General features: G+C 52.1%; 1 pseudogene; it reads left to right on the forward strand.

Moving 5' to 3' along the window:
* Positions 1–2831: 2831 nt before the first annotated feature.
* On the forward strand, positions 2832–23112 carry LOC136510408 (uncharacterized; annotated as a pseudogene).
* The last annotated feature ends 2077 nt before the right edge of the window (positions 23113–25189 follow it).

Genomic DNA, 25189 nt, shown 5'->3' on the forward strand with positions numbered 1-25189 from the left:
GACATGGCAGGGTCTACCGCGCCACCGATCTTGGCGCGGCAGTGACGCGTCCTGATCGGTGGCGCAGCAGAGCCAGCTAAAGGCCCGCGGCCCAGTCCCGCCGCGCCACGCCCTGCCCACCGCACGCCCGCCCGCCCGCGTCTACCGGCTGCCGCGCCTGTCGCCGGCCGCACCACGCACGCCGGTGCGCCACTCCCGCAGCACCCACACGCGCCCGCCGCGCCACGAACACCGGCGCGCCACGGCCACCGGCCACCCGCTGCGCCCGCCGCGCCACCCCCTCCGGCCACGCACGGCGGCTGCCCGCCGCGCCTGCCACCGCCCTCACTGCGCCACGGACGCCCGCCACGAGGGCAGCAGGTCCATACATATAAGTTGCTTATTTTCTAGTGAAGTTGTTTAATATGTCTGTTAATGTTACTTTGAATGTATACATGTGCTTTCATATTGTGTTCGTATTGTATAAAAAGTAGTTTAAATTTTGCAATGCTACATAACGTTAATTTCAATATTGTTAATTTGAATACTCTAACCCTTTGTTTATCAATTTATAACAGGATGGCCCCTCCCACGCAGCACCAGTTGTACCCTTTCTTGAGGTGGAGTACGACGACCTGCACCGAGCACACTTCTTGACTGACACCGACGTAGAGGTGGCCTTGCCTCCTTTGAGGCCCCGCACGCACACCAGGGTGCACCAGTGGGACGAGCGTTACGCGCCGTACATACGGCGTGCCGGCTTCCTCGAGCTTGTCCGTGTTGTCAACTACGGTCTTCTGCCCTTGACCCAGCACTACTTACTGCAGCTGTAAACAGGTGCGAGTGCCTTCATTGTACGTAAACATTCTTATAACAAATTTTAGGTAACTAACAGTCATTCTATTCTTATAACAGGTGGAGGCCTGAGACCCACACGTTCCACCTACCTAGCGGCGAGATGACCTTGACCATGCAGGACATGAAGGCTATCTTTGGCCTTCGGTTGGGGGGACTTTCAGTGACAGGTATAGTTGACAACGATCACTGGAGGGAGCTGATGGCTCATTTCACTGGCTTTCTTCCACCGGATGACGAGGTTTCCAAGAAAAATAAGTGAGCAATTCAAGCCTATTTAATACTTGCATTGCTTTCCTGTAGCCATCGGATCTCATTTTCTTTGGTGAATTTCTGGAAAAGTTCCGGTGTTTCGTCATCGTCGATCACAGAGCGCTTTGATTACTTGGACCCATAGGCTGATGAGGCTCAGATCGATAGGTTCGCTAGAGTGTGGCTCTAGCACTTACTTGGTGCTTTCCTATTCCTAGACGCCTCGGGCAACACCATCAGCTGGATCTTTCTTGATATACTACACCAGTCGTGGGATAACATAGCGGCGTACAACTGGGGCAGTGCAGTCCTGGTATGGACGTATCGACAGCTATGCATTGCCTGCCGTCGCACCTCAGGGTATGCGAACCTTGGGGGTTGCTCCTACCTACTCCAAGTTTGGTGTTGGGAACGATGGCCTGTTGGGAGGCCCCTTGTTACTGGTTTTCCTGTAAGTACTTCGGTTCACTATATTCTTCGAGGCAGTTACATATGATGAAATTATTAATGGCTAATTCATTATCGTGTTCAATGCAGTATTGGAACGGGCAGAATACACTACCTACAGCTTTGTATATCTAGACGCAAGCAGAGTTAGTTAGAGGGAATACGAGGCGCAAGTACAAGGAGTACACGGACTGTCTCGACGTCCTGACACAGCACCAGGTTACGCTCTCTTTACTATCATACATGTGTCTTGTTCAAAGTACACTATATCACAACCTAACTCAATTATGAAATGTTCAGGTGCATTGGTGTCCTTGGGATGCTCTAGAGCTCCAGGACTATATGAGTCCTATCACTAGGGATGAGTCAGACGAGTATCGCTACAACGTCCCTCTTATTTTCTTCCACGTGGTCAAGATTCACTTGCCCATCAGGGTGTGCAGGCAGTTTGGAAGAATGACAGGCTACCCACCACTGCTTTACTCCACCAACCAAGAATTGCACGGGTGCGTTGTTGATTAATAACAAAGCTACAATTCAGAGGTGTGTATGGTACAACTAATAATCGTTTTGTTGCAGGTATGACCGCAGGAAGAGGTACAAGACCAAGGATTGGCGTGTGACACACAACGCGTACATCCAGTTGTGGCAGACCAGGGACCGGCAGCCGGTCGATGTAGGTCCCCCACACGACCAGCACACCTTCGACGAGTATCTACGGTGGCTTCATAGGTCTATGAGGACACATATCAAGCCCCCGTACACTGAGGAGGCGATTAACGAGGACGACGAGGAAGATGTGATTGAAGATGTGTACGACGTTACCACTAGGGATGACACACAACTACAGAGAGCCCTGCTTCAAAGATACGTGGTAAGATACTCGAATGGTACAATTTGTTATCCATTTGGTATTAAGTATGTGTACTAAAACTGTCCAACTGCGTTTTTGTACCCAGGCGACACAATTGTCAAGGCTGTCCAACGAAGCAGCGTTTTGGCTTCACGAGTCTAGAGGGCAGGGGCCAGGCGTTCTCGAGGCTTTTGTGGAGGTAAACATAAACTTGTTTGTTCCAAAAATATTTCTTTAGTGTGTATGCATTTGGAAAATGCACTAACTTTAACGTCTATTAATGCAGAAGGTGAAGCAGAGCTGCAAAAAGCTAGCTTAGATGTTGAGCTGCATGGACACTCCTTGGGTGGAACCTGATTACCCGGCGCGGTCGGGTGCCATGTCTTCTGGCTCTTTGAGGACACTAGCCAGCTCTTCTTAGCCAGTGACAGGTGTCGCTTTCGCTATGCGTACACCACCATATTATAGCGTTAGGAAGGACCCTGCAAACGAGGACGACAAGGACAACGATGACGACGACGATGACCCCTTTGGCTTCCGTATACAGCACCACCAGTGGGACCCTTGGCAGCAGGACAAGATCGACATGTCTCAGCTAGGTGGTGGCTCGCTTAGTACCCAAGGAGCCTCATAGGTAGTAATAAAGGTAGTTTCTTTAAATACGTAGGCTCCATGAACTAACGATCATAAAGATTATAAGTAATCATGCATATCATATACTTGCAGGATACGAGCCGTACGCACCGGCAATGCGACCACATCGACGTTGGCTACACCCCTAATGTGTTGCCTACAAATCTAAAGAGGCAAAGGCGTCCGAGGGATCCTTACACTCCTGGGACTTAGTTGGTTATGTCGAACTTATGTCGAATGAATATTGTCGTCCGAAACTTGCAGACTCATGAACCAATGAAAATGTTATGTGGCAACTTGTCAACTTACGCACAGACTCCATTTATTTGCTTCATATTCGTTTCAATGCATCGCGACAGCACTTGTAGTTGTTTATAGCATCGACAACAGCTCCCGTTCAATTACAATTGAGGCTGGTCGGCTTCTATCTACATCCAGGTCCTACCGCGCCGTGGACCTTGATGCCTAACTGTCGCGCCAAGATCGATGGCGCGGCAGACCCTGCCACGTCACCGGTCAGCGCCCCAGTCGTCGCCACGTCATCCCTCTCACCGCGCCACCATGCATGGCGCGGCACAGGCGTTTCGCCGCACCAGGGAAATAGGCGCGGGCAAAAGTGTTAGTTTTGGGGAAAAAAATGAAACAGTGTTAGATTTAAAATTAGTTTACAAAAAGTGTTATGAGTGCATCCGAGCCTCATGCACGTTGGCTGCTGTTACTATTGCTCTCATATGCATATACCCTTGGACACCGCTCCACCATGGAGGTGGAGCTCAGCAAGGTGATCGGCAACATAGTCCAAACTCTATCCCAAAATTGAGAACCTGGCTTGGAACGAAGGTGACGCCAGCGGAGAGGACCTCGCTGAACAAGTGAAAACCACCATCGCGGGTAGCTCCTCCGATCCCAGCATCGGCAGCGACTTGAGCCACCGAATATTAGCGGACACACATGGCGCGCCAACCGTCGTGGGTTCATAACCACGGTTATTGATTTTAGTGGCAGTGAGGATTTATCCTAGTTCAGGCATTGAGCCCTACATCCAACAAGAGTGTTCTTCGTGTTATAGTTTTCTAAGAAACCAAAACCAAAAGAACTGTAACTGAAAAAATTAGTTCCTTATTTAGTTCCAGATAGCAAAGAATTGACATAACCGAAGAAATTTTGGTTCCAACTCTCATATAACTGAAAGAACTAAAACACCCAAATTGTACTTCACTTCTTACTTGCATTTATATGACTATGATTGTTTTAGTGTGATGTCTCATATTGATCATTGTTATATATTTGTGTTACTATATTGCTATTATTCCCTTATCAATTATGATTATCTAAAATAGAGGTTGTGTTCTTAAATTTGCTTTAGAACCTACTTAATTCTTTGTTGTTTTAACCTCTGTAGAAAAAATTTGGTTAGTTTGTTTAGAACCGGAACCGAACCGAAATAATAGAAAACTAAATTGCTCGGTTCCTAAAATTTCTTAGAACCGATCGGTTCCTATTTTCTAGGAACTGAATTTCTTCAATAACCGAGGAACCGAACCGAGACCCTGGCCCTGCTTTTATAGCTCAAGAGGGACAAGAGCGTACAAAAAGGATAGTTCTTCGTTCTTCTTGTCCTCCATGAAGATAATTTTCTTGATCATATTGTTGTGTTGTGTCTAGGCTCTTTTCTCCTCTGGGTCTTCTATCCATTGGACACGCCGCTTAGGTCGGCTTCGATGGTCATGGCCGACAATCCTGTCGTCGGATATAACTTTTGCAAGCAGCGAACACAAGTGTATGAATCCCTTGCTCATTCACACCCAGTTTAGCTCCACCTTGCCATCCCTTACACCATCCCTTACATGCCAAGAACCTTGATCTTGGGGGGTGGCGGAGGGGGGACTGACATGCAGGCTCAAATATCTAGCTTCTCAGCAAACGATGAGACCAGAGCGTGTAACTTGTCATGTTTTGTCGCCTCGAGCATGACCCTAGTTGGGATAAGCAAGAGATGCCTTGCAAATGGCTGTTGGTATTTATTAACATGTCACTTGTTTAAGTAGCCACCTAATGTTGTTGACATTTCCTAACATCACTTTTGCTAAGTTGTTATCCCTAGCTATGATGCCAGAAATGCTTGTTGGTACTTTCTAGCGTCACCTCTAGAATGACACCAAGAACCACTTAAGTATTTTATTGTGACTAGAAAGAATGCAAATATATATGAAAGGATCTACAAGCGCATAGATAATTTACCATTATAGCTTTCACTTGGGAGTTGTCGGTGCAGAAAATGACCAACTAGTGAATATTTGTAGTTTTATCATACGTTCTGATCGGAGGTGGCCTAGCACTCAATGACAAAGGATTTATACTGATTCAGGCAACGTGCCCTACGTCTAGTTTGGGTTGGTCAGTGACTTTATTCCTGAGCCTAGGTGCTCAAAGTTTGCAGTGGGGTTACAAACGAGAAGGAGGAAGAAGGGGTGTACAGGAGGTCCGGTCGGCTCCGATCGGAAGGGCCAAGAGCGACAGGAGCTACGCTATGAGCTAAGTGTTCAAGCGTGTGCTTAGAGTCCGAACCCGGTGGTTCTGTGGTCATGAGCTAGTGAACTTGATCGGTGCTTGTTATCTTCAAGAAGGGCTCTCCTTTTGTTGGAGGGGGCGTGTCCCCTTTTATAGATAAAGGGGACGGCTTTACAAGTGAGAGGGTGAGGGTACGTATGCTACCGAGCCTTGTTGCCCACGACTATCGAGCCTTGTTGCCCACGCCAGTGGGTACAAGATAATGGTAGGCACCTACAACACTATTGATGTCACTGTAGAATATCAGATGCATGCGGGAGGTCATGCTGCCTTTTTCAGGGATGGTAGACGTCGATACCTGCAAAATACTGTTTGATGCCTAGAGGCATATGAGGAGTCTCACTATGTTCACCCAGTACGGTAAATCCCGGCGCCCATACCGCTATCGATGCCCAGAGGCACATGGGGGGCCTCATAGTATGGGAGTTTTAGCGGCGCCTACAATACTATAGAGGGAGATGTCCGCCCCTACAATACTGTTTGTGTCAGGGTGGCTGCAAAGTACTATTCCATGGAGGGTATGGTCCCTGGTACAGTGGTTTTGACTTGTGAGCCTTGCCTTGCTTTTCTCTGCACATCTTCTGGTTCCTACCGAGCGGGCATCCTCGGTCTGATGGCTCCAGTCGGCTCTGAGTGCGCCGGTCGGAGAAGAGCGGTGAGTAGGGTTCCTACGATCCTTGGTCGGAGACGCAGGGTCAGAGTCGGAAGTGGTGTTTTGGGCTAGGCCTTCCGATCGGAGGGGCCATCCGGAGGCGGCTAGAGTCGAAGCGAACGCTCCGGTCGGAGAGGTGGGCCAAAATAGCCGATGAGCGGGCACTATTCCTCTTCGGCCAGACCTTTCGGTCAGTGACTGGGCCACCCTTCTGGCCTGTCACTTTAGACTCTTGGGTTGAGCCTTGGCGTGGAAGCCGGTCCCCGAGGGACCCTGGGTTTATGAACCCGACAGGAGCCCCCGAGCCCCCGAGTGATTCGGGTAGAATTGTCCGGGAATTTTTGTCTTGCCGGCGGGTGTGCGCGAGCGCACCCATGGGTGTAGCCCCCGGGCGGTTCGGGTAGAACCATCTAGGGGGTTTCCTGTGTTGTCAGTGGGGGAGTTTTTTTTTTGTTTTGAGATAGAGTTTTGTCGACCAAGGCATCGTTGTGCAGCTGAGGCGGTTTTTAGTTATTTTTGAGAGATTGGGTGAGAGGGAGATTATGGATCCTGGCATCGGTGCATGCCGTGGATCGAGCGAGGGAGTCAGTCAAGGGTTTTGGATGAGACAGAGCTTCACGGATCCTGGCATCGATGTGCGCCGTGGGATCGGGTGAGGCAGTTAGTTTTGGACAAGACATAGCTCATTGATCCTGGCGTCGATGCGTGCCGTGGGATCGAGCGAGGCAGTCAGTCTTGGACGAGACAGAGCTCACTGATGCTGGCGTCGATGCACGTTGTGGGATCGAGCGAGTCAGAGTCGTGTTTTGGACGAGATAGAGCTCACTGATCCAAGCGTCGATGCGCGCCGTGGGATCGAGTGAGGGAGTCAGTCTTGGATGAGACAGAGCTCACTGATGCTGGCATCGATGCGCTCCGTGGGATCAAGCAAGTCGGAGTCATGTTTTGGACGAGACAGAGCTCACTGATCCTAGTGTCGATGCGCGCCATGGGATCGAGCGAGGGAGTTAGTCTTGGACAAGACATAGCTCACTGATGCTGGCGTCGATGCGCGACGTGGGATCGAGCGAGTCGGAGTCGTGTTTTGGACAAGACAGAGCTCACTGATCCTAGCATCGATGCACGTCGTGGGATCGAGCGAGGGAGTCAGTCTTGGATGAGACAAAGCTCACTGATGCTGGCATCGATGCGCGCCATGGGATCGAGTGAGTCGGAGTCATGTTTTTGGACGAGACAGAGCTCACTGATCCTAGCATCGATGCGCGTCGTGGGATCGAGCGAGGGAGTTAGTCTTGGATGAGATAGAGCTCACTGATGCTGGTGTCGATGCGCGCCATGTGATCGAGCGAGGGAGTCAGTCTTGGATGAGACAGAGCTCACTGATGCTGGCGTCGATGCAAGCCATGGGATCGAGCGAGTCAGAGTCGTGGGGCGAGATTCGGGTCGCAGACCCGGATGTTTGGAGCGTAGTCGGAAGCGTAGCCGGATGGGGCAAGATCAGGGTCACAAACCTAGGTTTTTGGTGCGCAGTCGGAAGCGTAGCCGGATGGGGCGAGATCGGGGTCGCAAACCTAGGTTTTTGGAGCGCAGTCGGAAGCGTAGCCAGATGGGGCAAGATTGGGGTCGCAAACCTAGGTTTTCAGAGCACAGTCGGAAGGGGAGAGTTTGGGGTCGCAGTCCCAGGCTTTTTGTCTTGAGCCCCCAAGCCCTGTTGGGCCTTAGTAGGGTTCGGTGTGAGTTGTGTGCATTACCCCTTCCTCGGTTCCTCACAATCGGAGGGGCTGAGTTTTGTTGCTTGTCCCGATCACTCGGGCTCGAGTGACGTGCTTGGTGAGTTCGCTAACGGGTGTGATCGAGTGGAATCCGGGTCCGTCATTTGTGACGGGGTCTGCATAGCCCTCTTGTGACATTCTACTACTCCTTTACCTGCAACCCGGCAGATGCCTAGGTCGTTCTGGAGACTGACCCGGGTGGCCTAACGGCCTCCCCTCGATGGAGATTCTATGGGTTTGGCGAGAGGTTCAGGATCGAACGAGAAGGATGAGATGACCCAGTCTGCCAGACTGGGCGAGGGCCGCATAGGGCTCATCTATGTTTTTCTCCCCTGGCTCTGTTGGTTGCTCATGTCGAATGAGGCAACCGTCGCTTCATGACACAACACGAAATATTGTGATGCATTTCGCTGCACGTGCGATGCTTAGTTCCCGAGCCCCCGGGCGGTTCAGGGCCCGAATCGTCCGGGAGGTTCGGGCGTATGGAATGAATGCCCATATGGATGTATGAAATGATTATAAGGAAATAGAGGGGTTGGTAGTGCTCACCTTGATGGCTTGAGTGATGGGGTTTGGAGAGCTTCAGTCGAAAATGTCTGACCGGGACCTACGCTCGTTGTTCGTGGGTGAGCCCTTGTGTGAATAGTTTTTGTATTAATGAACACATGCTCACCTTGATGGCTTGAGTGATGGGGTTCAGAGAGCTTCAGTTGGAAATGTCCGACCGGGACCCACGCTCATCGTTCGTGGGTGAGCCCCTGTGTGAAGAGTTTTTGTATTAATGAACACAGCAGTCTTGTTCTCCATGACAGAATCACTATCTGTTCCTTGTTTTTATCCTGGCGTAGCTATTGTTTTTGTCCTTTCTTTTTCGCACCTACCTATTAGTTTCGTAGGCTGTAGCTTTTTTAAGAGCCTGGGCATGGCCCACGGGGCTCGGCTGCTCATAGCCGTAGGTCGTGGCGGGGTGCGTTCGGTTAGGAGTGAGAACAAAGTTACGTAGGACAATTTAAAGGAAAGGAAATGTGCTTCCATTCGGGGATAAATTTGTTTACCACGTGACAACAAAAACAGAGGTAATATTCGGTATTATGAGGTAATATTTGGTATTATGCCCTTATGTAGCCCCCGAGCGACCTGGGCTGAAACTGTTTGGGTCAGGGTGCTTTATAGGAGTAAGTGTTGACTAAAAAAGCGGTAATACCAAATTTTAGGGGAAAACGACATAGCTGTTCAATGTTCCAAGTGTTGGTGAGAGCGTTGCCATTGTCATCCTCCAGTCGGTAGGTGCCTGGTCAAATTACTTCAGTCACCATATAGGATCCTTCCCATGGCGGAGAGAGTTTGTGTTTTTCCTTTATCGATTGGGTCCTTCGGAGTACGAGGTCACCGACTTCAAGGATTCTCCCCCTGATCTTTCTTTCGTGGTACCTGTGAAGAGTTTGCTGATAGCGAGCGAAGTGGATGATGGTCGTCTCGCGGGCCTCCTCGAGTAGGTCGACTGTGTCTTGCTGAGCCTCCACGGCTCGGTCATGGTCAAAAGCCTTCACTCTTGGGGCGCCGTGGTCAAGGTCGGAGGGCAGCACTGCCTCAGCTTCATAAGCCAGGAAGAAAGGCATGAACCCTATGGATCAGTTTGGGGTTGTTCTTAGGCTCCAGAGGATTGCTGGGACCTCTGCCACCCATCGTCTAGCATATTTGTTGAGTCTATTGAAGATGCGTGACTTGAGTCCTTGGAGGACCATGCCATTGGCACGCTCGACCTGACCGTTGGTTTGTGGATGTCCGACCGAGGCCCAGTCGATCCTGATGCCGTATCCGTCACTGAAGTCTAGGAACTTCTTTTTGGTGAAGTTGGTTCCATGGTCAGTGATGATATAGTTAGGAACGTCGAACCGATAGATAATGTCAAGGAAGAATTTGACCACCCCTTCCGAGTGGATGTTTGTGATGGGCTTGCCCTCTATCCACTTGGTGAATCTGTCGACTGCTACGAGTAGGTGAGTGAAACCGCCTGGGCCCTTTTTGAGGGGTCCCACCATGTCGAGGCCCCAGACTGCGAATGGCCGGGTGATGGGGATGGTTTGGAGTTCCTGTGTCGGTAGATGTGTTTGCCGAGCGTAGAACTGGCATCCTTCACATCTACGGACGACCTCCTCTGCATCTCATAGCGCGGTGGGCCAGTAAAAACTTTGACGAAAGGCTTTTCCGACCAGCGACCTTGGGGCCATGTGATGTCCACAAATTCCGGCATGGACCTCGAGGAGGAGCTACTTCCCCTGGTTGGTGGGGATACACCTCATGAGTACCCCTGATGGACTCTGTTTGTAGAGTTCATCATTGAGCGCGATGAAGGTCTTAGCACATCGAGCGATCCATTGGGATTCAGTCCTTTTGAGTGGGAGAACCTCCTCGAGGAGGTAGGCGAGTAGCGGTACTCGCCAGTCGGTTTGGTCGAGTGCCAATACGGCGACGTTCGTGGGTGATGTCGTCATAGAGGTACTGGGATCGGAGCCCCCGAGTGCTGGCTTAACATCAGGGTCAGAGCCCTCGAGCGCTGGCTGGGCATCGGGGTGTGTCTGGATCGGACTTTCCATGATGCGGGCGAATGGCTGGTGGGCGTCGTTGATGAAGACCCCACTTGGGGATGGATCCCGCCCGGCAGCCAATTTTGCAAGGAAATCAGTGGCATCATTGTCCCTTCGAGGGACGTGATGCAGTTCGATCCTCTAGAATTTGTCCTCGAGCTTGCGCACGTCTTGGCAGTATGCTGCCATGAGGGGGCTTTTGTAGGAAGACTCCTTCATGACCTGATCGATGACCAATTCTGAGTCACCATGAACGTAGAGTCGCGTAGCGCCGAGTTCGATGGTGATGCATAGTCCATTGATCAGGGCCTCGTATTCCATGGCGTTGTTTGAAGCTAAAAAATGGAGGCGGATGGCGTAGCGGAGCCTACTTCCGTCTGGGGAGATCAGAACCACTCCGGCCCCTGAGCCGGGCGCTATTACGGACCCATCGAAGTACATTGTCTAGTACTCATGGATGACGTCCAGGGTCAGTAGCTGGACCTCCGTCCATTCGGCGATAAAATCTGTGAGAGCCTGAGACTTGATAGCGGTACGAGGGGTATACCTGATGTCATGGCCCATGAGTTCGAGTGCCCACTTGGAGATCCGCCCCATGGCGTCACGGTTGCGGATGATGTCTCCAAGTAGGTATGAAGTGACGACCGCAACTTCGTGGTCGGTGAAGTAGTGCAGGAGCTTCCTGATCGCCATTAGAACGGCGTATAGGAGTTTTTGCACTTGGGGGTACCGGACCTTGGGGTCGGTGAGTACCTTCCCGATGAAGTATATGGGTCGCTATACCTTGAGCTGGTGTCCTGGCTCCTCCCTTTCGATGACCAGAGCGGCACTAACTATGTGGTTGCTTGCCATGATGTAAAGGAGGAGGGGTTCTCCTTGTTTGGGAGCGTTGGGGATTGGGGCCGACGTCAAGGACGCTTTGAGGCTTTCCAGAGCATGCTGGGCCTCCTTAGTCCAAACGAAGGCGTCCGTCTTTTTGAGGAGCTTATAGAGTGGCATCCCCCGTTTGCCGAGCCAGGAGATGAAGCAGCTTAGGGTAGCTAGACAGCCGGTGAGCCTTTGTATGCCCTTGATGTTGTGTATGGGGGCCATGTTAGAGATGGCCGTGATCTTTTCGGGGTTGGCCTCGATGCCACGTTCGGACACGATGTATCTGAGCAGCTTCCCCTTCAGAACCCCAAAAACACATTTCTCGGGGTTTAGCTTGATGTTGAACCTTCGAAGGTTCATGAATGTTGTGGCCAGGTTTGTGATCAGGTCGCAAGCTTTGGTTGTTTTGACCACTATGTCATCAACATAGATGATAATTGTTGGTTTCAGCCGCTCAACTTGATCAAGCTGATCGGGCGGGTCGATTTGGTCGGTGAAGTATTGCTGCATGCACCTTTGGTAGGTGGCATCAACATTCTTCAGGCCAAAAGTCATGGTTACGTAGCAGTATGAACCATATGGGGTGATGAATGAGGTCGCGAGCCGATCAGATTCTTTCATCATGATCTGGTGATAGCCTGAGTAGGCGTCCAAAAAGGAGAGGATCTCATAACCCGAGGTGGAGTCAATTATCTGGTCTATGCGCGGCAAAGGAAAGTGATCCTTCGGGCATGCCTTGTTGAGCCCAGTATAATCAACACACATTCTCCACTTCCTAGTCTTCTTTTTGACAAGAACGGGATTGGCGAGCCAGTCGGAGTAAAATACCTCTCTGATGAATCCTGCTGCCAGGAGCTTGGCGATTTCTTCACCTATGGCCCTACGCCTCTCATCGTCAAAGCGACGTAGATGCTGCTTGGTGGGCTTTGAGCCTGGGATAAGGCGCAACACATGCTCGGTGACCTCCCGTGGTTTCCCCAGCATGTCAGAGGGCTACCATGCGAAGACATCATGATTGTCGCACGGGAAGTTGATGAGCTTGCATTCCTATTTGGTCGAGAGCTGGGTCCCAATCCGAACCATCTTGGTTGGGTTGGTAGGGTCGATTCCCACCGCCTTGGTTTCTTCGAGCGGATGGAAGGTCATCGAGGAAGTTGGTTTGTTGCAGTCTGGGACTGCCGGAGCCGATGACTCCCCGAGCTGCGGGAGCACAGACAAGTTGACGACCACAGTGGCGAGCTCGTAGTGCTCGCGGTCACACGTGAGGGCGTGCGAAAAGGCGCTACTCACTGTGATGACGTTGTTTGGTCCCGACATCTTCAGCTTGAGGTAGGTGTAGTTGGGGATCGCCATGAATTTTGCGTAGCATGGCCGCCCCAAGATGGCGTGGTAGGGCCCTAGAAAGTCCACCACCTCGAAGGTGAGGACCTCCGAACGGAAGTTGGCCCGGCTACCGAACGTGATGGGTAGATCGATCTATCCAAGCAGGTATGCCTACGCTCCCAGGATTACCCCATGAAAGGGGGAGCTCGCCAGGCGGAGCTCCGATCGGGGGATGCACATGGCATCAAGGGTATCGATGTATAGGATATTGAGGCCACAGCCTCCGTCCATCAGCACTTTGGTAAGGCGCTTCTTGCGGACAATGGGGTCGACGATGAGCGGGTAGCATCCCGGTCTTGTGACATGGGAGGGATGATCCCTTTGATCGAAGGTGATCAGAGACTCCGACTAGCTAAGGAAGGAGGGGATGGCCGTCTCGGCGGTGCATGCCTCTCTATAGCGAACCTTGTGCTGCCGCTTGGACCAGATGGCATCGAACCCACTGAAGATCATGGTGCATTCATCAACGTCAGAGAAAACATCCCTGTCCTTGCCTGTAGTACCTCCTTTCTTGGTCGTCGCCTCCTTGCCATCTCCCTCCTTTGGCCAGCCGGCCTGTCGGAGGAAACATTTGAGGAGCTCGTAGTCCTTGTAGAGGTGTTTGACGGGGTAGGCGTGGTTGGTGCATGGGCTATCCATGAGTTTGTTGAAGTGGTCAGACAACCCTTGTTGGGGCTACTTGCCCATGCGATCAGCCACGGCTACCATCATGGTGTTGTCCGATCGACGCCGATCCTTTTTGTTCTTCTTGCCCCTCTGTGTGGAGGGGCCCTCGTCTGGGTCCGCACGCTTGGCCTTGCCTTTGTCCTTGCCTTCGCCGAAGACTGCTCCAATCGCCTCCTCACCCGAGGCATGGTTAGTGGTGACGTCGAGCAGGTCACGGGTGGTATGGAGTTTCAGGCAGCCAAGCTTGTGGATCAGGGACTCGCAGTTCGTCCTAGAGAGGAATGCGCTGATGACGTCTGCGTCGACGACATCAGGGAGGGAGTTGCATCGTTGTGAGAACCTATAGATGTAATCCCACAGGGACTCGCTGGGCTCCAACTGACAGCTCTTGAGGTCCTAGGAGTTTCTAGGACAGACATACGTCCCCTGGAAATTCCCGATGAAGACCCTCTTGAAATCCGCCCAGTCACGGATGCTGTCGTGTGGGAGGAATTCAAGCCATGCCCGAACATGTTCCCCCATGCAAATGGGAAGATACTGAAGGATGAAATAGTCATCATCCACTCCTCCGGCCCAGCAGGTGAGCCGAAAGTCTTCGAGCCAAATGCCTGGGTTTGTCTCACCGGTGTATTTGGCGATGTTGGTGGGTGGCTGGAATCGCTGTGGGAATGGTGCTCTCTAGATACGCCGGCTGAAGGCCCATGGTCCTGGGCCCTTAGGGCTAGGACTCCGGTCATCTGGCCGGTGACAGCGCCTGGGGTGCGTTTCACCGCTCCCCTCGATGGTTCGGCCGGGATCCGTGTCGGGCCCAATGCCAGTTGCTGACGATGCTACGAGCGTCCTGGTGTGGATCGGGCCGCTCGGGTGCCGGCGATCGGTGTGGGGCAGGCGCTAGGCTGGACCGTGGCAGGGCTACCGCCCCCCAAGCCACGCCTGACGGCTGTAGTGGCGAGCGAATGGAGCAGTCCGTCTGGCGCATCCCTGTTCCCCTAGTGGGGAGAGAGGGTGTGGGTCGAAGTCGCGACGCGGAGCTTTCCACCTGTTGGATGGCGGTGGCTTCTACTAGAACCCGGAGGTTTCGGTGGACTGCCCGCTCTCGGGGGTCAATGGGCTCGGGAACACCGCGCAGAAGCATTGCCGCAGCGGCGATGTTGGCGATGCTCTGCCGCCATTGTCGTAATTCCTCGGCGTGCGCTTGTGCAGATGCGAGGGCCCCCGCACGTGGGTCTAGAGGGGTGTGAGTCTGCGCGGACTCCACAACCACCAGTGGCTGTCCTGGAGCGTCCGCCATAGTGCACTCCTGGGATGGATGGTGGCGGGGTGCCACATCGCCGATGCTGGAACCGTCGCTCTCACCCTTGCCATCCGAGAGTTCGGCAGGAGCACAGCCTGCCATTCCCACGAATTTGGATGCAAGGGGGGATGACGCCAGCATCCTTCAGAGCCCCTAAGCATACGCATTCGCGGAGGACGCGAGGCCGTAGGGGAATCGATCGTATGGTGTTTGTGGTGTGGGTGATACAATCCCTCCGAGTGATCGGTGGGAGACAGTAAGCAAAGAGTAAATAATAGCACGCATATTGCTTACAACGGGGTTTGAGCAGAGAGTTTGCTTGAAAAGAAGCGCAGATGCCGTGTTGTCAAAGCCATGCATCCCAAAGTTGATGGAGGGCGCTCCTCCGATGGGTGCCGGGATGTGAGCCTCTTCGCGAAGGTGTAGCATGCCGAGCCAGTCGGCGACGAAGTTCAGGGTTCCGAAGAGGAAGGCCTGGGATGGCTCAAAGATGGGTGGAACCTAGATCCCAGCGGGTGAGAGTGTGGGAAACTCCAGCAAGCCGAAGTGAATCGTATCGTCCGAGCCCGCCACGGCGAGGGTGGCGGAAAAGTGGGTCATCCGATGACCAAAAAGTGTTGAACGTACAGCGTCTTCCCCACGGACGGCGCCTACTGTCGGTGCAGAAACTGACCAACTAGTGAATATTTGTAGTTTTGCCGTACGTTGTGATCGGAGGTGGCCTAGCACTCAATGACACATGATTTATACTGGTTTAGGCAACGTACCCTACGTCCAGTTTGGGTCGGTCAGTGACTTTATTCCTAAGCCCAGGTGCTCGAAGTTTGCAGTGGGGTTACAAATGAGAAGGAGGAAAAAGGGGTGTACAGGAGGTCCGGTCGGCTCTGGTCGGAAGGGCCAAGAGCGATAGGAGCTACGCTATGAGCTAAGTGTTCAAGCGTGTGCTTGGAGTCCGAACCCGGTGGTTCTATGGTTGTGAGCTAGTGAACTTGATCGGTGCTTGTTATCTTCAAGAAGGGCTCTCCTTTTGTTGGAGGGGGCGCGTCCCCTTTTATAGATAAAGGGGACGGCTTTACAAGTGAGAGGGTGAGGGTACATATGCTGTCGAGCCTTGTTGCCCACGCCTACCGAGCCTTGTTGCCCACGCCTACCGAGCCTTGTTGCCCACACTAGTGTGTACAAGATAATGGTAGGTGCCTACAACACTGTTGATGTCACTGTAGAATGTCAGATGCATGCGGGAGGTCGTGCTGCCTTTTTCAGGGATGGTAGATGTCAGTACCTGCAAATACTGTTTGATGCCTAGAGGCATGTGAGGAGTCTCACTATGTTCACCTGGTATGGTAAATCCCGGCTCCCATACCGCTATCGATGCCCAGAGGCACGTGGGGGGCCTCACCGTATGGGAGTTTTAGCGGCGCCTACAATATTGTAGAGGGAGATGTCCACGCCTATAATACTATTTGTGTCAGGGTGGCTGCAGAGTACTGTTCCATGTAGGGTATGGTCCCTGGTACAGTGGTTTTGACTTGTGAGCCTTGCCTTGCTTTTCTCCGCACGTCTTCTGGTTCCTACCGAGCGGGCGTCCCCGGTCGGATGGCTCCAGTCGGCTCTGAGTGCACCGGTCGAAGAAGAGCAGTGAGCAGGGTTCCTGCGATCCCCGATCAAAGACGCGGGGTCAGAGTCGGAAGTGGTGTTTTGGGCTAGGCCTTCCGATTGGAGGGGTCATTCGGAGGCGGCTGGAGTCGAAGCAAATGCTCCGGTCGGAGAGGTGGGCCGAAGTAGCCGATGAGCGGGCGTTGTTCCTCTTCAGCCAGACCTTCCAGTCGATGACTGGGCCGCCCTTCCGGCTTGTCGCTTTAGACTCTTGGGTTGAGCCTTGGCGTGGAAGCCGGTCCCTGAGGGACCCCAGGTTTATGAACCCGACAGGAGTATCCCAGGTATCGTTATTTATGGTTTTACCACAGGGAAGGACGGGCATATGGAATATATTGATAACTTATATGTATGATGGAGAAGTAAACCATAACCAACTTCTACTCATAACAGGGGTAAGTCAAGAGATAAATATGATAAGTAATGATAAATGATCACTCAGAGTACTCCTTTCTATGGCATTAGCATTGCTCTGTAGAAATTAGATGAATAATTCCTAAGTCATTCTTAATTATAAGTCAAAGCATACGTTGATTAGTGTAATTACATTTAGTAGTCATGGCTAAGATCAACTTCATATCTACACATAAGGGATATTATTAAGGAAGATTAAGAACAGATCTTGTCTTCCTTCGTAACTAGATCCTACATGTCCTATATTCGGGGAGCTCTGAGGATGATCAGGGTTTCTTAATCTCTTGAATGACTAGGGTTTGATGCCTTAGGGGGTGGCAAGGGCTGCAATATATAGGTCAGAGCATCAATCCTGAGCCCTCGGATCAAACCAACTTGAATGGATGGCATAGATGCAACCTAGAAGGCGGTAGAGAACCAACATAACGAGGTGGAGGCTGACAGAGAGCCCCATAGGTCGACCGGCCTAGATGGTGGGGCCGGCCAGGCCCACCCTATAGCGTCTCACGGTCTTCTTCGGTGGTTTGGCTTCTAGTGTCCTCTAGAACCTTCTAGAGTTGTTTTCACAGCGGATAAGCGTGATTACTTCTGACATCTAGGTCCACCTTGATGGATTTCTAAATAAACCCTGCTGAAAACATAGATTCACCAAAACTCATGGAATTTGTTAGTTTAAACCCCTAAACCTATGTTGGTGATTATATCCATGCCCTTATACATGTTACATTGACGGTTTATAATGTTTGTTAACTACCATCAACAATGGCCTTGAGGACAGCGGTTGGCTCATAATAACATGCTAATGTTAGATGGCAGTTACATGGCGTGTGCTTGTCAAGGCTCCCAAGTCACCGACCTAGTCTAGGCTCCTGAACAATGGGAAAGTAGCTAAGCCTTAGGTAGGAAGTCTTTGGCCCTCTCATGTTGAGCGATGTGCACCCGAGCCCACCCCTTGAGTGCCAGGGAGATTGGTCTAGGTTGGGGGCCCAAGCCCTGTTGGCCTTGGTTGATATCCAGTGTTGGCACGCGAGTGCACTCGCTAGGTGCATCCCCCAAGCCCCTGGGTTGGTTGAATCAGTTGGGGGTTAATCTTATGGTAAAGTCACTTAATCACTAAAGTTAAGTAACCCCGGCCTTGAGTAGTCAACACGAGCTATCGAACCCCTTGCGGTCTCTCCAAGTCATTCTTCCTTGGTTGTTCACCCTACAAGGTCATGGTCCTTGGACTTAGGTCAATGCTTGTCGAGGGACGTGAAGAAGCCGACCCAGCTTTTGGGCTTGGTGATGCCTTCAGTGAGTTCAAACCAATCAAGCCTAAGCGGTGCCCAGACAATCCCTTGGGGGCATTTGGCTTGGGCCTACATGAGGCACTCTGCTTACCCAACTCACCATGGGACGAGCGACTAGCTTGAGGCCTAGTTGTCACCCGAGTTCCCATCCCCATCGAAGGGTTTGGTGGCAGTGTCATTGGCTTAGGCTGCATACCGTACGATGGTCGGACCACTACTTGGCCCATCGTGGGGTACCCATCACTCGTTCCCCAGGTTCGAAGGCGGCCACGTGTCGTCCATGACTCTAATGCCTCGGGATCCAAATTTTGCTTACATGGCCTAGCTCCTCATGTGCAACGGGCCCACATATGCGTAGCACCTCCTTACACTTCCATCCTTGCTTGCATAATAGGGTTAACCCAAAGGTGCTTTGTTTGAAACGACAAGGATTATAAGTTGGTCCTCACCCTCTTAAACTTTCAAGGTGGTACTAACCCACCAACTACCTCTCTTACACTTTCGTCCTCGTTTCGTATAGAAGGGTTAACCCGAAGGTGTGCTTGAATGACAAAGATTAAAAGTTGACCTCACCCTCCTAAACTTTCAAGAGTGTACTAAACCCACCAAACTCATCATGTGTCACATGGGCCACCACTATACCACAACCCAAAATTAACTTTTGATGAGGCTCGTTAGAAATACCAAATAGTGTTGGGAGGTCGGATGTTAAATATTAGTAACGTTCGGTCGGTCATTATTTCTCGTTTTCGCAATAGACTGTCAGTCTGCATTTTTATTTTGCTTTACTATTAGACAGTCTGTCATTATATCCTAGTTTTATCGACCAACTGGCTGTTAGTACATAAGATTGGGCTCGCGCGCACTCGTCTAGCTCAAATAGCATCATTAATTAGCTAAGTAAAACAATTAAGTAGCTAAGTGAGGGGATATGTTACAGGGAACATAAGAATGTTGGGGGTGCCGCCCTCCCCCCCCCCCCCCCCCCCCCCCCCCCCCCCTAGCCCCCTTTCCTCCGCATGGGCGACCCTTGTTCATTGTGGCGTCCATGGTGCACATTTCACACCGTCACTGTTAGAAATGAAAATGTTTTTGTCGGATCCCAAGAACCAACAGAAAAATATGAATACTGACAAAGTAAATATGTTTTCCTGTAGGTTTTCTATTATCGACAGAAAAATTCTTAATTCTTAATTCCCCTTTGTGTCTAGATTATATGGACAGAAAAAATAATTTCAACAAGCCACGAAACCTGAAACTCCCATCCTACTTTGCCTCGGCTGAGCTGGCCTTTAAGCCGGCCCAAAAGCGGGGGGCCCGCCTGGCTCCACCGCCCTCAACCTCACGCAGTCACGCCCTCTCTTGTTGCTCAAAAAAATCATGCCCTCTCTTCCTCACCTCTGTCAACCGTGGCGGCGCTTCACTCCGGCATGGCGCGGACCTGAGCGGCGACGTTGTCTGAAAGTACCTGAGGAAGTGAGGGCCTGTGGGAGCGCTGAGGCTGTGAGAGCGCAGTAACGCACGCACGTGCACTCGTGCAGACCATTCATCGGCGGGGTGCGCGTGTACGGAGAGGGCGACATGGCTGACATGGCGTCGCTGGACAGCCCTTCCCTGGCAACCCAGATGGCCGAGCAGATCACGTCCGCTTGAACCCGCTTCCTGTCGGACACGGTGACGTCCTCGTCGCTGTGCTGGATGCGCCCGACGCCGTTTAAGAGACCAGCAGAACCGCCACCTCCGGCCAAGAAGTGGGAAGAAGTGCTTGACATGTTTACTGACCTCATCAAGAGCCTGGAGACTGACGATCTGACTCACCGGGCACGCGCAGAAGGTAGAGGCCATGAAGGCGGGGCTGTACTAGATACGCGATGTCGTCATTGAGCGGGACATCGCCTTCAAGGAGGCGTGCCGGCAGGACTGCCTGGTGCAGAGGAAGCTGTCCAATGTCAGCAGAAGCAACTCCATAACGGCTGAGGCACCCTGGCATATCGGATCTACAACAGCCTCAACAGCTCGGGCGCACTTCATGCGCACGCCGCGCCCTTGCATGCGCGCTCGCCGCGCCAGTGACTCGCTCACCATGCTCTCGCGTGCACGGTCCTCGCGCTGCCTGCATGTCCGCTAGGCGCGCTCGCCCGTTCTCAGTGTACAGCACGGCCAAAGGCCCCGGATGTAATCCTATATATGTATACTGTAAATGATCAATGAAAGCTGTCCAGTTGTGCAATCTTATTCTACATGGTATCAGCCGCCTCCGATCCTACTCTCTCTCCGGGACATTCAGCTTCTGCTTCCATGGCTCCCTCTTCTCATGCCTCTGATTCTTCTTCCGACGACGGCTTCTCCGTCGCACCAGCCACCTCGTCTCAGATCCAAGGGATCTCTATTCGCCACCATGTTCCCGTCATTCTTGACATGGATGGCGGCAACTTCGGCCAGTGGCGCCATTTCTTCGAGTCCACCCTCGGCAAGTTCGGGCTGGAGGATCACGTCCGCACCACTACGCCGAACGACGTCCGCGATCGCGAGTGGCGTCGGATCGATTCCTACGTCGTCAACTGGATCCTCGTGACGGTCTCCAAGGGCGTCTACGACGTCGTGCGCCGTGACAACCATGATGCGTTCTCCCTCTGGCACGCCGTCGAGGCGCTCTTCCACGAGAACGAACTGCAACGTGTCGTCTTCCTCGAAACCGAACTGCGCTCTCTCCAACAAGGCGACATGTCGATGAACGACTACTGCAGCAAGTTGAAGCGCATCGCCGACCAGCTGCGTGACATCGGCCACGCCGTCTCCGAGCCGAGCCAGGTGCTGAACCTCCTCCGCGGCCTCAATCCTCGGTACCGCTACGTCAAGCCGGTGATCACCTCCAAGTTCCCGCCGCACACCTTCCAAAGCGCCCGCTCTTTCCTCATCCTCGAGGAGCTCAGCTTCCAGCACGACTCCAACGCCGAGGCTGGACAGGCTCTCACTGCCGCCCATGGTGACCACAGCGGCGGCTCCAACAGCTCGGCTTCCTCCGGCGCCAAGGACGGCTCCTCTGCTCTCTCCGCGCCGCGATCCAACAACGGCCGATCCGGCAATGGCAACAGCGACGGCATATCTTCTTTTGTACGTCGACGACATGATACTCTCGGCGTCGACGACAACACTCCTCCGCCACGTCATCGCTAGGCTACATGACGTCTTTGCAGTGAAGGACATGGGGCCGGTACGGCATTTTCTGGGCATCACCGTCAGGCGAACCACGACAGGCTTCTTCCTCTCGCAAGCTTCATACGCTGAGGAGTTGCTGGAGCGAGCGGGAATGGCGCCACACCTGCAGACACCAAGTCCAAAGCCTCGTCGGCCGACGGCAAGCTGATCGCCGACGCCACGGCCTACCGCAGCGTCGCTGGCGCGTTGCAGTACCTGACGATCACGCGACCGGACATCGCCTACGCCGTGCAACAAGTATGTTTGCACATGCATGCGCCGCGCGACGTTCACCAAACGATGCTGAAACGCATTCTCCGCTACATCAAGGGCACGATGGCTCTCGGCATCCAGCTGCGCACCGCACCGACAACGACGATCACCGCCTACTCCGACGCGGATTGGGCCGGCTGCCCAGGCACGCGCCGTTCTACGTCCGGGTTTTGCGTCTTCTTCGACACCTCGCTCATCTTGTGGTCCTCAAAGCGACAAAACACCGTGTCGCGTTCGAGTGCCGAAGCTGAGTACCGCGCCATCGCCAACGCCGTCTCCGAGTGCTCGTGGCTACGCCATCTTCTCGGCGAGCTCCTCGTCAAGGTTCCCTCCGCGACATTGGCCTTCTGCGACAACATCTCTTCGGTGTACATGTCCCGAAACCCCGTCCATCATTGGCGAACCAAACACATAGAGCTCGACATCCACTTCGTCTGAGAGAAGGTCGCCATTGGAGAACTTCGTGTCACGCATGTTCCTAGTGCGCGTCAACTCGCCGACGTGTTCACGAAGGGACTACCATCAGCGTTATTCCTCGACTTCCGGGACAGCCTCTCCGTCACCGCCGGCGACGTCCAGACTGCGGGGGGTGTCAGCAGAAGCAACTCCATAACGGCTGAGGCACCCTGGCATATCGGATCTGCAACAGCCTCAACAGCTCGCGCGCACTTCACGCGCACGCCGCGCCCTTGCATGCGTGCTCTCCGCGCCAGTGACTCGCTCACCACGCTCTCGCGTGCCCGGTCCTCGCGCTGCCTGCATGTCCGCTAGGCGCGCTCGCCCGTTCTCAGTGTACAGCACGACCAAAGGCCCCGGATGTAATCCTATATATGTATACTGTAAATGATCAATGAAAGCTGTCCAGTTATGCAATCTTATTCTACATCCAAGAGCCTGGGCCACTCCTCCAGGTGCCTGTACACACTGCTCCTCTTCTACTTCTATGGCACCGTCCGGGACATGGAGGTGCACGTCGGCAAGTGCATTTCTGGAAAGGGAGGCAGGAATGTTGCCATTCACGCCGCGAAATTCCTGACCGACGGTGATGAGTTGATGGCCAGGAGCAGCGTCAAGCAGCTGAGCCGCGCTCTCGGCGTCTTCCGGTTTGTCTGGGAGGGGTGAATACTGGCTGTGATAGTGCCAATCACAATGGCAAAGATGTTGTGGTCAAGAAAAAGAATGAAGATGCAAGGGGTGTGTTGGAGCTGCAACGGCATCTCTGGAGCTGCGGCGTTGAGGACAAGACTGTAACATACAGAGGAGATGTTTTCCATATGCATGAGATCCAATTACCATGAAGTCTTCTTTCTCCCACACATCTTATGCAAAATCCAGCCATATGTACAAAACATGTACAGGTGCGATCTGAAATGCTACTCTTTTTCACCAGCTCTTCTCTAAATTTGTACAAAGGCCTTCTCTGGATTTGTACAAAGGCGATGCGAATGCATCCTGGGTCTATTTGCACCTGTATATATATCAGCACCTGGCGCTTTCTTTAAGATTGGGGATTGGCCCAACACCTGATGAGTGATTAGTGAGTATCTGGTTAGGTGTTTCATGAGTTAAGACCATCAATTTGCACTTAGCACCATATCCTTGCAACAATGGTTTATATATGGTTGCTTCTTGTTACACACACATGAACGAATTGAGGCATGAATGAATTGATATAACATAGTACTCATAGCTTGTACAAAAAAGTCTTCTAATTTGATGAACATGAACAAATAGGATAGGACTAAAATAAAGGTCACCTCACAGTTTGAATGGTATGTTGGTCTGGTAATTATTAGAAATTGTAAATCTGAATCTGAATTATGCTTTAGTATTCGATGTTTATATATAGCTGTAAAATCAACTTATAGTTTGCCTAATTCTTGAACTTCATGAATTTTCTTTTAACACCAGTTATAGTCTCTCTTGATTTATCCTATCTAATAATAAAATCCTTGTTCAGGTGCCACTGAAGCCTGAGTTGAATCCATGTACAATACCATAAGGTCTTCAACTAGGGAGTTTGGTGAGACATGAATAAGAGTCGATCTGATCTAGCCACCAGGAGTACATGGGAGCGCGTTGTTCCATACGTCCACTCCATGCAGGAGCTTGATCTTTGCAAGGGGCTCCAATTAACCAAGATCAGTACATAGTCACAGCATTCATGTTATGCCTGGTAAAAAACAACGGTAATGCGATGATTAGGGCGTAAGCTGCCAGACACAAGCCGCACGCACGTTCCGCTCTCCAACTCTCACGGTGGCCCATCGCCGCTCTCTTCTCCTCCATGGCCGCACCCTAGCCTTTATTCGCCCCCACCTCCTGCTCCTCACCGTGGCCATCACCGCCACCACGACCTTCGTCCTACTCCGCTCGTCCCTCACCGTCATGACCGCGGCATCCGTTGCCACACTGGCCGCTCTCCAAGCTCCCCTAAGCCCATGGTGTTGCTCATATCCTTGGATGGCTTGCGCTTCGGATACCAGTAGAAGGTCCCTCTCCCACACATCCGCCACCTCATCACCGGTGCCGGCGCCGGCGTCCTCCTCATCACCTCCTGCGGCTAGAGATGGCAAGGGCACCATGGCTGTGCCGTACTTCATGACTGCCTCGAGGCGACATGGTGGTCACCGTCCACTAGAGTGTAGCTTCAGACATGTTGCAAGCGTATGTTTCAAGTGTTTCAGGGGTTTCATATGCATGTTGCAAGTGTTTCATGTGTATGTTGCAAAAGTAGATCGAGATGTTGCATATGTTACAATGGCTATACATGTATGTTGCAAGCCTCTGTTCCAAATGTTTCATTTATTTTTTCAGACGTATGCTGCAAATGTGTTTATTTGGATGTTGCATATATTTCACACATATGTTGCAAGTGGTTTATCTGTTGGTTGCACATGCTTTTACAATGGTTTTTCAAGTGTTTTTAGGTGTTTTTGCAAGTGTTTCAGACGCATGTTTCAAGTGTTGCATCTGCCTTCAGACGTATGTTGCAAATATTTCATCTGGTTGTTTCAAAAGTAGATCGGGTCTTGCTGCTGGGGACCCACCGCCACAGCAGGCGTCCGGGCGGGGGAAGTAGAGGGGGCGCGAGCGATCTCCGTGTGGGGTCAGGAGGTGCGGGCGACATTTGGAGTGGGCGCGTAAAACAGAGTGCAGGCGTGAGCGTCCAGACGCGCGTGTTCGTCAAGACGTCTGGGTGCTAGCACTACGAAAAAACAACATTCATCTACGTTGCCATATATAGCATATAATCCCCGGTCATCCCATCTGATTGACCGTGTCAATATTAATTCCCATAACATTTACTTCGTCCCTGGATTTCCACAAGCAACCTTGAGGCATCCTTTTCTCCAAACTACTCTGCTAACAGATGATTATGATATATACTAGCCAAAGTCTGCCTATCTGGGCAGCATTTGGTAGATGGTGATTGATGCCACATTTCCCTCTCTTATATTCATCACTAGTAGTTCTTCTGGCTTCTCCATGCATGCACACTTATCTCTTCATTTACAAGTTTAAGTTTTCTCCACTCCATATC

This window comes from Miscanthus floridulus, chromosome 16 (genome assembly GCF_019320115.1).
Source record: "Miscanthus floridulus cultivar M001 chromosome 16, ASM1932011v1, whole genome shotgun sequence".
In the NCBI taxonomy this organism is placed as follows: domain Eukaryota; kingdom Viridiplantae; phylum Streptophyta; class Magnoliopsida; order Poales; family Poaceae; genus Miscanthus; species Miscanthus floridulus.